This window comes from Corythoichthys intestinalis, chromosome 5 (genome assembly GCF_030265065.1).
Source record: "Corythoichthys intestinalis isolate RoL2023-P3 chromosome 5, ASM3026506v1, whole genome shotgun sequence".
Taxonomy (NCBI): Eukaryota; Metazoa; Chordata; class Actinopteri; order Syngnathiformes; family Syngnathidae; genus Corythoichthys; species Corythoichthys intestinalis.
Window position 1 is genome coordinate 45,128,761 of NC_080399.1, and position 18,452 is coordinate 45,147,212.

Sequence of the window (18,452 nt, forward strand, 5' to 3'; positions counted from 1 at the left end):
GGCGACCAACCCTACGCCGCCGCATCGCCAATCCCGGCACCGGGACCCCCGACCCGAGAATGCCCTACCACATCCAGCAGCACGCAGGCCCCACCGGGCGCGCGACAGCCACGCAGACGGGCGGAGAAGCCGCGCGGGCGCCAACCCAGGGCCACAGCCCCCACCCAGCCAGCCCGGGGAGGGAGGGAGGGCGGGCGCGGGGGGCCATGCGCAGCCCATCCCTCCTCCCGCAGCCCAGCAAAGGAGCCATCGTCCCCCCCCCGGGACCCAGGGTGGTCCCCCGGGCCACCCGCGCACCCATCAACCGGCCTTCAGGGATGGCAGGAGGGGACGCATCACCAACCCCACGCCTACACCCACCCCCGCCCGCCCACCCGGGCCACGAGCCACAGCCGCAGCCCCCCAACCGGCACGGCACGCCACGGGACCCCCAGCGGCCCACCAAGCCCCAGGCAAGGCAGGGTCCCCCGCCGGTGCAGGCGACACCCCGCTGATACACCGGCGCCCAGTCAGCGACCCGCGACGGAGCGCAGGGCGGATGCCCAGCCAGAAATATATTATTCTAAATCAAATCATCAATAGGGGAGCTGGCCGAATTTGTATAAATTTATACAAACCCTAGTAAAAAGTATGAAAATACCAGTCTCGGACGAGCACTCACTCAGACATTTTATCTTGTAGAACAAACTCAGATAAAAAGCTCGAAAAAATAATGAATTAGTTTAAAAGTTAAACTCTTTAGCAGTCAGAAACACTAAAAGAAATGAATAAAAAACATTGCGGTGGTCAGTAAATGTTACTTTTATAGAGCAAATGCAGGGAAATATACAGGTATATGGAATCACTCCATTCTGAGGAAAGAAATACGGAATCATGAGAAACAAACAAAGAAATAACAATCAAAACCTATCTCTTGTATTTAGTAGCACCACCTATGGCTTTTATGACAGCTTGCAGTCTCTGAAGCATGGACTTGATGAGTATTCTTCATCAATTTGGTGCCAACTCTCTTTGCTTGCAGTTGCCAGATCATCCTTGCAGTCAGAGCCTTGCTGTGGACATTTTATTTTATTTTATTTATTTTATTTATTTATTTTGGTCAATTTCCACCACAGGTTTTCAATAGGGTTGAGATCTGGGCTAATTGCAGGCCATGATATTGACTGGATGAGTCTTTCTCCAAGGAATGCTTTAATAGTTTTAGCTCTGTGGCATGATGCATTGTCATCTTGGAAAATGACAAACACATTTTCAATTGAAGGGATAAGAAAGCTATCTAAAATTTCAATGTAAACTTGTGCATTTATTGAAGATTTAACCATAGCCATCTTCCCAGTGCCTTTGCCTGACATGCAGCCCCATATCATCATTATCACTATAGGCGTTAAGCAATTCTTAGGCGTATAGTACAATATTCCACACAAGTTTAGCTGGAACTGTGTTATAGTGGAGAGAAACAAACTGTGAACAGGAATTAAGTGGTGAATGAATACATTTCTAAAGAGAAAATAAAAAGCAAAAGCTTCGACATGACAAAAGCTGAAGTGAATTGAAGTGACATCTTTCGTCAGATAAGAGGTTGTCAAATTGTTACAAAATGATTATCAGCATTGTTGTGTTTGTTTCCACTATTTTAGATTCAAAATAACAGTATATTTTTTAAAACTGAAGTTAGGTTTACGAAGGGATTATATGAATTTACATTTGTTAAGCCTTAAATTACCCAAAAGTATAGACAGACATCCTCACGGAACCCTAGTGTCCTACCATTTTTCAAGGTGTAGTTTACAGTATGTTTGTTATGAAACGGCAAGCCATTAAATATGGATCCAAACACAGACGTGGAAGTTTGTTGTATTTATTATTACAAAACGAGAACTAAGAGACCATGCCAGAACACGCGATAAAAATACAAACAAAAATGGCACGAACCAAGTCAGTGAGAGAACCAAGGGTAAGGCAACAATGGCCAGAAAAGGCAAAAACAAATAATAGCAAAGTCCAACAAAAATACCAGGGCAACAACAATGTGATAACAAAGAATACAACCGTAAGTAGGCAAGAGATCTCGAGATGACGCACACAGCAGTACGTAAGCAAGTAACAGTCTGACACTTGCTGATGGTGACAGGCATCCTTAAATATTGAGCGTGTTGAATGGAAAAAAAGGAACTGAGAACGCACACAAACATGACAATGTTATGAGCTATAATGTAATTTATGTATGTATAGAGATTTATAGAGTATATATGATGAATTTCGCACTGAAGTTTGATGCAAAGAATATCATTAATTGAATCAAAATTGTAGTATTGGCCAGAAAAAAAAAGATCACTTTTTTTTTTTCTAAAATCTGCCTATTAGATCTAATTTACAGTACTTTTTACGCCACTTCATGTTGTCATATCGTCATGCTATCATATTTTCATCCTATGTTCTTGCTTCCATGTCATGTTATTTCCTTATGTCATGTAAAATATTTTTTGATACTGTCATTTGAGTTTATTATCCTCCTCTTCTTCATCATAGATGTTGATTGACAGGAGGGCTGCTAGCTTCTTGGAGGTCTGCTGGTCCTAGACCTCTAACATTGTGACCCCCTTGGACTGGTCTGTGATCACCTGGACAAACCTCGCCGCAAGTGTGGTTGCGTTGCTGTGTGTCTGTGTGTGGTGGTGGTGGTGGTGGTTGGGGGTGGGGGTGTTTCACGACACCAACGTTGCAGCTGTCAACGCACAATCAGCTTCAGCCGATGTCATTGTCAGCATCATGGCAACATGTTAGCTACATTTGCTGTATGTTTGGGTATTGTAACATCACTACAATACTGTACATTATCACCAAATGACATGATTGAAAGAAACACAAGACAGTGATGTTAAAAGCAACTAACCTCACTATACTGTAGGTGAGCATAAGATGACAACGCTGGCGAAAAAAAAAAAAAAACATCACTCTATACCAAGGCCACATTACAACTTAGTGTTAAACTCTTACAACACAACATCATGTCAACATAGAGTAAATGTAAAAGTCATTATATACAATATTAATATACAATATATACAGTATATGTGTGTGTGTGTGTGTTTGTGTGTGTGTATTTTTTCATGTTTTAATGACAAAATTGAAACATACTGAAACTACTTGACAGCAGAACAGTACAAAATGACAACGTGATATACAATGTCACATGGTATGATGACAACCAGCAGAAATGCAGACACAGTTATCTGAGAACACGAGAATTAGATAAATGAAAAGATGATGGGATCATATGATAATTACATTATATGATTAGAACATGACAACATGGGCCATGTCAAGTTGGTAATACTACAACATGGCAATGAATGCTGATATATTATTTATGACATGACAAAAAAGAACAACTACAGCACATAATTACAAGAGAATGTGATAATATTCTAGCATAGTCTATAACATAAAAACGTGACAGCACAATAAAATGAAAAATGATAAGATAACTAAATGAGAACTCAATAAAATCACATATGACAACATCATAATACAAAATGACAACATAAGAACATAGAAGAAAACGACATGTTAGTAATACAATCTGACAAAAGTTAAAACATGACTACTTAAAAATAAAATAAAAATACAGTGATAACATTGCAACCAAATAAGGTAACTATAGAAGCAGGTTTATCCTGAAAACTTTGCCCTATTGGAAAAAATCCACTCTTCACAAATGTTTATTGTACAAGTAAATGTGACAGGTATTGTATATGTGTGTATTATGTATGTGTAGTGGTGTTGGGTGGTCCCATTTGGGGGTCTTGGGATAGTTTTAGGGGCTCAGCTGTTGTGTGAAGAATCTTCCTGAAGGTCTTCAACTCACAAGTGCTCTCATTAGCCCACTTAATGGGTACTCCCCCATGCACCCCCCTTCCCACACACACACACACACACGCACGTTCACAAATATAGACGCACTCTTGCACACACATGCATACTGACTCTGTCTCTTTGTCTCTCATACACACACACACCTAAAAACTCACAAACTCAGGCACGCTCGCACACACAATGAATAAATTGCTTATTGTGTGTTTATAATCAGCATTTTCATGTGTTCTCGCTTTCAGGAATATTGACACCTGACACAGGTTGCAGGGAAGCCATCCTGTTCTGCCCCAGGCCTGGTAGACCGTGGAGGTCCCGCAGTGAGCCTCGTCGGTTGGGGGATGCAGCAGTGGCTGGTGGTCCTTGGTGGTGGGGCCGGGCGTCGAGGGTGGTAGCACATCCCCTCATCCCTTCCCTGAGGGCCAGTTAATGGGGGCGCGGCTGGCCCAGGACTCCACCCTGGGTCCTGTGGGGATGGTGGTGACCCCTTTGCCGGAGCTGCGGGAGGAGGTATGGGCCGTGCTCGGTGCCGGGGCCCTGAGGTGGCCCCCATGCAGCATTTCCACTTTTCTGCAGGACTATCACACGTCTGAGTGGGCTCACGCATAACTGGGTGCAATTGGACACACTCAAGTAGAGAGATTGTCGGTGCCAGGGTTAGCGATCAGGCAGCATAGAATACGATGTCATCACATCAACACTTACACGCAATTCTGGGTGTAACTCAGGTTTTTCACAAAATACTGGGTTCCACACCTCACATTGCTGATTTAAGTACGCTCTACCCCGTCTAATTACGTCTCCTTTTGACTCACCTTCCTTCCTCTTTCTCCTCAGATATCAGGCCCCCCATACGGTGTCCGCGGGTAAAAATAATTAGCTAACGGTAGCACCACTATGTTCATAGGGAGCATAGGCGTGTAATGTATTTCCTGTTGTTTGTTCTTCTCCTCTTTTGTCTGCTTCCTTCCCTCTCTCTCCCCCATCACACTTTCCTGCTCGCTGCTTTCTCCTAAGAAAAAAAAAAAAAAAAACAGAAGGGAGGCCACTGCTTTAATGAGCTTGTCATGATCAACGTGAGAGCAGCGTGTCTCTGGAGCCGGATGCCATCATTACTCACAATGCCTCTGGAATGCCAGTCGAACCCCAAGGCAGCCACTATTTAAAGAACTAATATAGAATGGATGCCGTTGCGGCTTTACTGTTTTGTAACGAATAAGAAAAGCGACGTGGCGGTGTGTGGGGTGGGAGTGGTGTGTGTCCATGCATTAATTTCTATGTTTTGTGTGTATGCACTTATGTGAATGTCTGTGCGAGTGTTGTGTAGGGGTGTGCCTGCTTGCGTGTGAATTTAGGTGTGTCAGAAGGTGTGCATGTGGACTGCATAGTGTGTGTGTGTGTGTGTGTGTGGGGGGGGGGCATGTATGTGTCACACAAAGTTGAATGTGTAGTCTACTCTGTGTGTTTGTTATCAAGCAGTTAACCTAGTGACAGTGATGAGGACATGAGAGTTAATCCCTTGCACAATAATGAGACAGGTTACACTGGTGGTTACACTGCGTGCTCTTATGTGTGGGTGTGTGGGTGTGTGCGTGTGTATGTGTATGTCTGCGTTTTCATGTGATCATGTAGTGGTTGTGGGCCCTTGTGTGGTCTGTAACCTTTGAACCGGCAGGTGACGAGTCTCTTCGGTCTGAGTCAACACAAACATCTTGGTCTTCAACACTAGTTGCCATGGCAATATTTCCTGTTCATATACAAAATCCGAGCGTGTCTTTTGAATCACTTTGACTCACCATACTCTGCAGTGTGTTGAGCTATGGAATCCAAAATAAATTTGTCAATCGACACTCTTTGCATTCACATTATAAAGAACACTGCATGTTGCAGTCAAGTCAAGACAAATGTATTTACATCCCTAAATCTTCAGTGTGCCACCACTGGTGAAAGGCCTGCAGTGCTATGAAATGATTTCATTTCAGGAACGGGAATATCACGTGACGAAACCTGTATCTGCAGCGGTGGGTGTATTGATGGCATAATAGTTTGCTACCAAAATGGGTCACTTGTGTTGAAAAAAAAAAAAGTTTCATCATGACCTTGCCCAATGCAGATTGGCAAATGCTGACTGAATAGCACTTTCATCAAGTCATTCAAAATACTTGATTACCGTAATTTCCCGAATAAAACGCGCACTTTTTTTCCCCAAAATCAACTTGTAAAATAATGGTGCGCATTATAAACGGGTACGTGGATGGAGACAGAAATATATACAGTATATATATAAATCGGTTTAAATATATATATATATATATATATATATATATATATATATATATATATATATATATATATATATATATATATATATATATATATATATATATATATATATATATTCATTCATTTTCCATGCCGCTAATTCCTCACGAGGGTCGCGGAGGTGCTGGAGCCTATCCCAGCTAACTTCGGGCAGTAGGCAGGGGACACCCTGAATTGGTTGCCAGCCAATCGCAGGGCACAAGGAGACACACAACCATTCACGCACACACTCACACCTATGGACAATTTAGAGTGTTCACTCAGCCTACCATGCATGTTTTTGGGATGTGGGAAGAAACCGGAGTTCCCGGAGGAAACCCCCGCAGGCATATATATATATATATATATATATATATATATATATATATATATATATATATATATATATATATATATATATATATATATATATATATATATATGTGCTCCGGGAGTACGGGGTACCGAGCCCCTTGGTAAGGGCTGTTCGGTCCCTGTACGACCGGTGTCAGAGTCTGGTCTGCATTGCCGGCAGTAAGTCGAATTCGTTCCCAGTGAGGGTTGGACTCCACCAAGGCTGCCCTTTGTCACCGATTTTGTTCATAATTTTTATGGACAGAATTTCTAGGCGCAGCCGAAGCGTTGAGGGGGTCCGGTTTGGTGACCTCAGCATTGAATCTCTGCTTTTTGCAGATGATTTAGTGCTGTTGGCTTCATCAAGCCGTGACCTCCAACTCTCACTGGAGCGGTTCGCAGCTGAGTGTGAAGCGGTTGGGATGAAGATCAGCACCTCCAAATCCGAGACCATGGTCCTCAGTCGGAAAAGGGTGGAGTGCCCTCTCCGGGTCGGGGATGAGATCCTGCCCCAAGTGGAGGAGTTCAAGTATCTTGGGGTCTTGTTCACGAGTGACGGTAGGAGGGAGCGGGAGATCGACAGGCGAATCGGTGCGGCGTCTGCAGTAATGCGGACTCTGCACCAGGCCGTAGTGGTGAAGAAGGAGCTGAGCCGAAAGGCAAAGCTCTCCATTTACCAGTCGATCTACGTTCCTACCCTCACCTATGGTCACGAGCTTAAATTCTGCTTTTTTCACTCTTCATAAAGCACAGAATTTAGTGTCTTGAACTCATTTGAGTCAACGTTAATTGGAGCTCCGCAACTCGGACCATAACAAACGTAACAACGCAGGCTTCATGTGTCCGTCAACTATATCTGTCCCTCGGGAAACTCAAACCCAAATAACAATAGTTCCTATTGTTACTGTCGTGTCGACAGCGATGAGCTCTCTCGGATTTCCGACTTACGTTCTTACTTTCATTTTACTGTATCAATCCATGGATGAAACATTTATTCATCATGATGAAACGAGCAAGTTATACAGCAGCCTTTAAAAGAAAAGTCACATCTGTTTTGTTTTCTCTTAGATTCTGGTAAGTTGGAGAAGTTGTCAAATCATATTATTACCGTAAATATTGTCAGTTTATGGTAACGTTTTGAACTACCAATGTGCTATGCTTGTGCTGTGTTTCACCAGTCAGTAAAATGACATTTCTGTATCAGTACACGAGCTCTGTTTTCTCGTATTCTTCTATTTATTGGTGCTAAAATTAGGGTGCGCGTTATAAAAAAGGGGGACCGGAGAAGATCAGCACCTCCAAATCCGAGACCATGGTCCTCAGCCGGAAAAGGGTGGAGTGCCCTCTCCGGGTCGGGGATGAGATCCTGCCCCAAGTGGAGGAGTTCAAGTATCTTGGGGTCTTGTTCATGAGTGAGGGTAGGAGGGAGCGGGAGATCGACAGGCGGATCGGTGCAGCGTCTGCAGTGATGCAGACTCTGCACCGGTTCGTTGTGGTGAAGAAGGAGCTGAGCCAAAAGGCGAAGCTCTTGATTTACCGGTCGATCTACGTTCCTACCCTCACCTATGGTCACGAGCTGTGGGTCGTGACCGAAAGAACAAGATCCCGGATACAAGCGGCCGAAATGAGTTTCCTCCGCAGGGTGTCCGGGCTCTCCCTTAGAGATAGGGTGAGAAGCTCGGTCATCCGGGAGGGGCTTGGTGTCGAGCCGCTACTCCTCTGCGTTGAGAGGAGCCAGTTGAGGTGGCTCGGGCATTTGGTTCGGATGCCTCCTGGACGCCTCCCTGGAGAGGTGTTCCGGGCATATCCCACCGGCAGGAGGCCCCGGGGTCGACCCAGGACACGCTGGAGAGACTATTTCGCTCGGCTGGCCTGGGAACGCCTTGGAATCCCGCCGGAGGAGCTGGCTGAAGTGGCTGGGGAGAGGGAAGTCTGGGCTTCCCTGCTAAAGCTGCTGCCCCCGCGACCCGACCCCGGACTAAGCGGAAGATAATGGATGGATGGATGGATAATTTCCCCTAAATTTTACAAGTAAATTTGGAGTGCGCATTATACACGGGTGCACGTTATATTCGGAAAATTACGGTACTTTTCATGTACTGTAACCTTATTTTATGTTTATAGGATTTAAGAATGATTCTGTTATGTGCTTTTTCTATGGAAATACTCGCACACAAAGACTTTAATTTCTGCCGTTTTTACCTAATTCATTTTGCTGTTCATTTTAGAGCCATGGTCTCCAAACTATTCCACATAGGGTCGCAGTGGGCGCAGGATTTCATTCCAACAAAACAAGATGACACATTTGCACCAATCTGGTGTCTTACAAGTGTAATCAGTTGATTGCAGTCAGGTGCTGCTTTTTTAGTAGAAACTTCATTGGTTAAACTGTCGGTACTCGATCGGTTTGAACAAAAACCAGGACCCACAACGGCCCTTGAGGACCGATTTGGAGACCCCTGTTTTAGAGGAACAGTGTTATAATGTTTATGAGATCAAATTGCATTAAAAGAATTATATTTACGAAAGAGGGCAGAAGCGATGACATCACATCACAGGTCAATTCAGATTTTTTTGCCCATATTCTGACATTTTTATGTCGTACGAACAGTCCAATTCCAATGTTTAAAAGCAGACTCAGGCCTTTTCCATATGTAGATACAATTCCGAAATATATTCGATGCCTCTGCACAATGAACACTCATGTGTACACGTTCAAACTATACGTCATCAAGTGAAATAAGTAAATACTAAGTAAATACTAACTGTAAATACAGAATTATTTACTTACAGAAGTATTTACTTCCATGTATGTGAGGTAAAGGAAACGTTCCCTCCACCCTGCGAGTCACTTTTGCTTTTGCAATATGAAAGGCGACAGAAAAATATCCGAATTACTAAAAAATCTGAATTGGGCATCACATTCTGTAGTGGGAACATAGTCTAAGTTATTTCTTATTTTTAATAGGTAAATTTTATATTTCATCAATCAATCTTCTGGTACATTTTAATTAAGTTTCACATTAAAATTTGTTTTTAATCTTTTCCCATTGGAATGGGCCAAACAAAAGTTCACGCCATTCGATTTACCATTAATCAGCTTTGTTTGTTTTGCATGCTTCCATAAGTATTGACAGGGGATATATATTTTATATAACATTTGATCCTTTTTGTTGTCTATTTGGGTATCTCTTCAGTTGCATCACTGTGTGTCTTCTTGGGTGTCTCTTTGGATATCAACAACAAACGCATGTCTAGATGCAGCCAAGTCTGGCAGTGTCTAATTAGGCGGCAGGTTGTCATCTCAGTGGGGTCCAAGAGAACTTTGGCGAACCTCAAAGCAGCGCAATGTTTACCTTCCGCCGAGATCATTACATAACAAACATGTGGGTGGCAGTGACTCATGCCTTACAGCAGCTTGACCAGAGGACCAATTCTCATGGGTTTGAATCCCAGCGCTGTGGAAGTGCCCTTGGGAAAGACACCGAATCCTACATTGCTTCAAAACTGTTTTTAATTGCTTCAACTGGTTGAGCAAACAATAAATACATAAAATATCTCATGACCCCCAACTGAGTGAGTCTAGCTGACAAGGGAGGGGTGGGAGACAGCTGAACAGCACCGGTGTCTCCTAATTATGTTCTCAACCTGGTGGTCCACAAGGACTGACGCTTTACTACAAATGGAGGTGGACGTCAATTTGGAACACTTTGGTTTCTCTAGTTGAGACAACATTCCAGAAGAGATACTAATCAAAAAGGATATACAGTAACTATGGTGGAGTGTTGAGGCAGAGCTGGCAACCAATTCAGGGTGTCCTCGAGGCACAACCTCTCATCTTTAAGTCCCGGAATCTAAATAAAAAAACTTTGCTTTCAAATAATGTTTTGAACCATATCTATTCCTTAATTAAGAACATATCTGTAAAGCTTTTATTTTTAAGATTAAATACACTAAATAATTGCTTAAAATAAGTTTGTTAAGCTAATTATTTTCAGCTAGCTATTAGTCTTATTTCAAGAAATCTGAGTAAAATTTACATTTACACTAAAAACAAAGGGAATTTAACTCTTTTTAAGGAGGTGTGTTTTTGCAGTGTACCAGACATTGGCCAATGGATTTGGCTCCTTTGGTTTCAAAACAGAGCAATTTACATTTACACTCTATTCTAAAAAGCTCGATTTCATCACCAAAATAGAGTTGTTTAAAGTGCCTGTGACAGCATTAAAAAAAAATCTTAAATAGCATCATTATGTGAATTAGAATAATATTTTTAGAGTATTCAACAATATACAACAATTGGGCAAAGCGCAGATGACGAGAAATTATTCTTTTAATCTGACGTTTAGACCCGCCTGTCATTATAGCGCTCTAGCATCCCCAGCTGGAGGATGACATCGGCAGGGTCACGATTTTAATCCAATATTTTTACAGGATATTCTTTTTAACTAAGTATTTTCCCCAAATGCTAAATAAATGGTATTGTCATTACAAATAACAGTTTTGTGCTAAATGAAATATGAAATATTTAAAAATTATTCGGTACGACAGGGCAAAATTACTGCATAATTGTCTAAACTGTCAACTCCTTGCACCTCCCGAGCTGTATTTTATGCCACCGGAGTTAGTCCGGCTTTTGTCATTTCCCTGCCTTGGCTTTGGAGATGGAGGAAAGAGCATTAAAAAAAAAACTGAAGGCGTGACGGCTAGCCGATATGCTAACCTGAACCGAGCGCCGTTTCCAAGTCTTATTCTCGCCTTTCGAAAACCAAAAATCACACAAAACCACCCCGGATTATATCACACGGCGGCAGGGTTGATTGTCTTCACCGATCGGCCAACCTCCCGGTGGCAAGCAAGTTACAGCTCGTCGTTCCCCTGCTGCAGGCAGGAGTACTCGTTGCCGGGGAAGCAGCTGGAGAATGACCGCCGAGCTGCTGTTCCAAATCTTTTTCGCCTTTCGAAAATGAAAAATAGCACAAAACTACCCCAACTCATGTCACACATGACGGCGAGGGTGACAGCTTCACCGATCGGCCAGCCTCCGTCGGCGAGCAAGTTTTGGCCCGTCGTTTCCCTGCTGCGGGCAGGAATGCTTGTTGCCGGGGAAGAAGCTGGAGAATGACCGCTGGACAAACCGGCCGATGTCGGAGGAGCGCGTGGCTGCCCCGGCCCAACCTCAGGATAAGGGTCTATTGCCGGGCAAATGAAGACGGCAGAGGGGGCTGGAAGTCTGGACGATATGGAGAACCGCACACGAGATCGGTAAGCTGCACAAGCATAAGCCGAGTATAGTGCTCTTTCACCAGGCACGCGAAGAGGACCGAGGGGGGTGTGCGACAAGCCGCTGGAAGTCAGCCGAGTGGCCTTCTCGGTGGACAAGGAGCATTGTCAGCGACTAAATGCAAGCCACCTCCTTATTAAAACATGTGCCATGATCCCAGTATTTGGCATAATGCAAAATAGTTTACTCATTTCCTCGTAAATCAAATGGTCCCACAGTTGTTGGACTTGTTTTGGCCAATCTCCGCAGTGAACGGGAACCTTTTGAAATCCAAAAAGGTTCACATGCTTCTCCCTGGTGCAGCAACAAAAACCTGCAGCACATTTGGCTGGCGTGATGCGAAAAATAAACAAATTAATCGCAAAATCAGCTGAATGCTATAAAGCAATGCTGTATTGTGAGATGCTGACCTCTTATTCGTCCTCAAGGAAGTCACTCATTTTCATCGCGTGGGATTCAAAAAATTGAATGTATAAATCGATCGTATAAATCGATCGCTTCCACACGCATCCAAGCAGTCCATTTCATTCAGGAGCATAAAATACCGTGTGAAATATGAAATAAACATGCTTTTTGCTGTCACAAGCACTTTAAAGTCTGGTTCAAACTCTGAATTTTGACTGTACTGTGACAAAAATGCTTCACGACAACAGTATGTGTGAATTGGTTTGTACCACAATCATTAAGTCTTATTCAATCTTTTTTTTTTTTTTATTTAGGAGTGGGGCACACTTGCATGGATTGCTTAGATCTTTTGGAATCTACCTATCAACATGTTGGGGTCCTGCCCAAAGACTGACATAAAGAATGTATACCACACAAATAGCCAAAACATGGGCTTCATGAACACCAAAAGGAAAACACGGGGGACCTCACTACAGTACCCGAACAATTCAAATGTGTGGTTCAAAAGGGAGCAGGCAAACACTAGGGTTGACGTCCCCAGTCGTTACGTCTAGTTCTTCTTTACAGTCTATGGGTGTACCTGCCTCCTCTCCAGTCAGGGCAGGATAGGCTCCAGCACCCCCATAACTCTCATGAGGATAAGCAATAGGATAATCAGTGACTGAAAAAAAGTTGCATGTTATAACGTGATGATTAATTTTATGTCAAAATTCATATTTAAATGTGACATACTAAAATGAAAGGTTTGACAATAAAAGTGATCATCCTTACTTTGCAATAAGATAAGTTACAGTTTTCAACATGATAAATTTCCGTTTTTTTTTTTTTTTTTTTTTTTTTTTTTTTTCCAAAATCCCTCATTAAAATGCGTTATGTTAGAGTTAGGGTTAACTTCCAGTTGAGTTCTTTTCTTATAAATATAGGTTAGGCTACAACCTACGTAAACTTATTACAAAATAATAATAATAATAATAACAATAATAATAATTATTATAATAATGAATACTGCCAAATGTTTAAAAACTATGAATGCAACAATGCCTTTTCAAGTAAACAACCCAGATAGCGTAGTCAGGATGTATGACACAATAGACTGAAAAAGAAAAACAGAGATAAGTGATGAGTATTTTTGAATGATGATGAGAAAAGAAATTGTTGTGGACGCTGTCAGAATCCGAACCGAAACTCAATCCGATGAGTCGTCACCTTCATTACACAGCTGTGATCTACTTTCACTGGCCGGCAACCACAAATTTTAGATAGTGTGTCACTAACTCCAAAGAGGCCCACCATTGCTGTATTTCACGAACACACTCTCACTCTCTCGCTCTTAACTCTTACACACCATCACTGACATTTTGTCATATACACACACACACACACATGAACCTCCAACACATACACACACACTCTCGCTCTCTGCCATGTGAATAGTGTTCTTTCGCACTTATCCACTTCCACACACACAGAAAATTACACAGACAGACAGACAGACATCGCTTTCCTCTAGGACACACGCACGCACGCGCCCCCACACCACACACACAAACACGCACAGGGACATAGCTTGGCGTATAATCCCCCTGAAGTGAAGCTTTGCATGTGTGTAATTGAGGCTGCAGCTGTCCACTGCTGGAAGAATTGAGAAATTGTGTGCTCAAGTTCAGCTGTATGAACAAATGTTGGGAATAGAAAAAAAAAAGGAAAAAGGACACCTGAGCATAAAAAGTGAACCACTATATCCCAATCCACAAAGCTGCGCTTCACATTCTTCATTTTTTGTTTCTGTAATACAGACAGTGCCACCAGAATCACAAGTATGAGGCAACTGTATACTTGGCATCTGGAACAAAAGTGTGTCATCATCCACTTTGAAAGGATAACTGTACCAATATGGGTGAAAGGCAACTGCAAGTCAAAAGAAAATACTATTATCATGAACTGAGCTACAACAGGTATAGTTAAGTTTTATTTTAGACCGTTTTTTTAAGGCATGCACTGTAAATGTTTGAGGCCAATGAACTGTTTGCCCATCAAAGAACTGCAATGAGGGCTCCAAGCCAGGAGAAAGATCCGGAATGTTCCAAAGCGTTCTAACCAGCTCTCAGATGCATTAAAGGGTCAGATGAGAAATTCCCCTGGAAAGGTCACATAGCACTACCCATCCCAAAATAGTGGCATCAAGTCATCCATCATGACACTGGGCAAAGGCTCGGAATGATGGTGGGGGGTTGTTGTATGGGGAACTTCCCATATTACCTCCACACTCGCACGATCCTCCTTTTATAACACACTCCCCTTTGCTCGTTACTCTCTATTAAATGCAGCACCACATCATGTGTACAGTATTGGACTTACGTGCATGTCATCATATACTGTACTTAAAATACTGCCAAGTGTTACTTATAGGAAATACAGTGAGGTGAAAATTTATAAGTGTCTTCCAATGCATCAGGGTCACATTTTAATACCCCTGCACTGTTCTGGTAAAAAAGGAACATGATCGAATGGCATGAATGATGGAACACATTCATTCACGCTTACTGTAAGTGATAGTTTCCGTTTCCGGCACTCCTCATAAGTGAGACATTCATTAAAAAATGATACATGATTCAATCATCTATTAATTTAGTACAGTAATTTGTTCAAACCCTACAGTCATTCACTCATCCAAAGACAGTACAGTGATTAATCAACTAATTAACTTAATGACTTACCAAAAATCAACTACAGTAGAAACTAAATGCTATACATAAAAACAAACATAAAGCAATAAGAATTAAGTAATTTATAATATATCCTATATATATATAGGAAACCAGACAACTACAGCTGAAATAAAGTGCTGCAGATTCTAAAGATAAAATTGCTCATAATAAATAAATACATTAATTAATTAATTAAATTTAATTAAATAACACAAATAATTTAACAATAAGAACATACAGTTATGTAAAGAAAACACATGCCATTGGCTCATTCTCAGATGACACAGTCCAATTGATTATTTCATTCAGGAATAATACATTTAATACAATTAAATTCAATATACGTTCATTTTTCATCAGTTTATTCCTTGATTTATCACGATCCATTTCCCTATTCTGTTTTTTTATTTATTCGTTGTTGTATGACACACTTAGTATTTCATGGATACTGTATATAATACATCATTCATTCATAAACTATGGGACTACTTGCAGTGTATTTAAGGACCATCGTAATTCCATTATAACATCGATCACGTTACATGATCTTATTGTGGTTACACACGCATACTTATGCCATCAACTCGCTTACACTGACGCAGGAGAAGGGACTTGACACCTTTATGGAGCCTATTTGTGTATGGGTGTGTGTGTGTGGGGTGGTGTGCGTGCCTGTGCGCATGTATGTCAAGAACATTCTGCAACATCTTCAGACCAGGAAATATTATGTACTGTACATAGTATCTGTAAATGCATACCCATACTGTAGTTGCAGGATCCCTTCATAAATAACACATATTGTAGATACTGTTCATGTATTGGTCATATGATATACAGTAGGTTACAGTTAAAAAAAAAAAAAAAAAAAAGTATCATTGTTTCTTCATTTTAATGTTTAAAATCAAAGATCAGATAAGACAAGCAAACAAAATTCAGTTTGTATATGGTGATTGTTTATGATTGATTGATTGATTGATTGATTGATTGATTGATTGATTGATTGATTGAATAAAATAAATAAAAAATAAAATAAATGGTGATTGTCTCTAGTGAGAAAATATATTCAAAGTTAACTGCCACTGTATAAAAACATAAATGCCCCCTTTCTTAAAATAACTGTAGCAAATGTTATTTTTGAAAGACCAGAATTTATTTTCACTTAGCCTACCCAAGCCTAATTAACGCTAGACCTCTACAGTCAAGAAATCACTTCATACAACCTGTCTGATAAAATGAAGTCAGACAAAGTATCTGAAAAAACCTGAAGAAAACTACAATCCAATGTAATTCGACACCAGATGAGACTGAAAGTTATTGACAGCAATCGGTCCGGAAAGGGTTCCAAAGTCATTGCTAAAGCTTCAGGTTTCTAGTGAACAACAGTAAGAACCACTGAGTTTTAAGGTCTTTGAAGACACACGCACGGAACTTGCCGGACCTCCCTGACATAAAGGTTGGCAAGGATTCAGATTTTTTTTCTGAAACCACCCAAATGCAAAAACTGCTTTTCGCACAGTTATACATATAACACAGAATAAAACACAACAGATTTTACACATGCATTAGAAACTGATTTTCATTCAACATTATATTTTTTTCACCGATTTGCAAAATTTCATCTAAAACTCAAATTTTTTATTTTCCATCACTTCCTCAAATATAAACGCAAAACCTCAATTTTAACTATTTAAAAACATAGAATGTACATTAAAATTGAAGTTAATGTAAATTGACTTTTTTTTTAATAATAAAAGTAGTATAAGCAACATACATTTACAAAAATATGCACAGTGAAATGGAATACACTTTGAAGATTATGCAAGCATTGACTTTTTTTTTTTTTTTTTTTTTAATTATAAAGAAATGAAGACCTAACTATCCATGCTGATCACATGCCAAAATGTCAGCCAACTGAACGGACAGCAGAGTCCAGGGTGGTTTGCTCATTGCTGCGCGGATGTGCACATCGACGCGACTTGTCGGGAACAACTACGTGGAATGAATAAATAAATGAATAAATAATATCAGTGGAAAGTGATTACGCTAAACAAGTCTTTTATTAGGCTTGTTGTTAACATTTGTCTATGTAAATCTGCCGAATAGTTCTTCTTGGAGATGCATATGTAGCACCCTGGCAGGTTTTATTTTCAACATGGGTTTTGAAAGTTGGCGTCACATTATCGGGATCAAAGCACCATTCTGCCCCGTTCCGGCCCAATTTCACCCCTGCATTTAACCACATCTATTACAGTATATTAGAGCAAAAACAATGAAATAAAATAAAAACATTCATTACATGTTCATTACATGTACAGGGTACAAATAACGACCTCAAATTTGCCTTCTCTACTCATCTTAGAGCAACACCCTCAACATGTCTACTGTTTAAACTGGGGGATTCTAATGGATGTGTTCATCAGGCGTATTGCTAGGCCAAGTTCCAACTTGCTGTACTTGGTATTGAGAAATGGCTAACACGTCCTTTGTATTTCCCTGTACTTTCTGTTTTCAATCTTCTTGATTAGTCAAATTTACGCAATGTCAGTGTGCGGCACTCTATTGGTCACCAATATAATTACACGCAAAATTATCAGGAGCCTGAACAAAATAATACAACAAATTGTCCCAGAAAATGTATACTGTATATATTTACACACATTACGTATTTTTGGTTGGCATCAGCAACAAAATAAACCACGAATTTCCAAAGATGGACGATGGACTGTCTCTTCCTCGGCTCTAAGATCCAGTGGATATTTAATTTAGTTATGTTTTCAGTTTAATTTTGCATTCCAGTTTGTCATCTTGATAATTGCTTTTCCTCTTTCTGCGAAGAAAGAGGAAATGGCGATCAGCCCGCCGCTATGATATTTACGTCATCAGCCTTCACGCTGTTACCCGAGAACTAACCGGCTGCTTTCATACAGCAGCTTCCATACGGACATTATACTCGGACGCCACCCAGTTTATGGCCGTCTCATCTCCGTGTCAGTCGGCTAAAGTGGCGGACGAGACTCCGGCATCGTAAAGTCGAAATCCCGTAAATCAGGTGCGTTCTAATCTGGGGTCTACCTGTATTACGGACCTAATAAGGCGAACTGTGTTCTTGTATTGTATTGCAGGTTGCAGAGAAATTGCAAGGTGTAAAAATTGAAATGCCTGAAGAACACCACAGAATGGTTCACAGATCATGATGCCGTTTATTCTGGAGTCGCCTTGCGTTTGAGAAGAAGCTGTTTTTTAGTCTTGTTGTTTTGTTCATTACATTCTATTTCATTTAACAAATATTCCAATTTCACTCATGAACGTCAGTCGGTGCGCTACAGCATGCCTAGGCCCACAAGGAAGCACTCGCTATCCCAGACAGACTGCTCATTGCCGTCCGTCTGAAAAGGATTCAGCCACAAATGAAAACAAAACAAATGTAGAAGCCCCTTCCCATGATCTGGCGTGCCCTCACCGCCCCATAAGAGATAACAACATCAATATCAAACAATGGGCGGGTCCAGATGGCCAAGATTATGTCT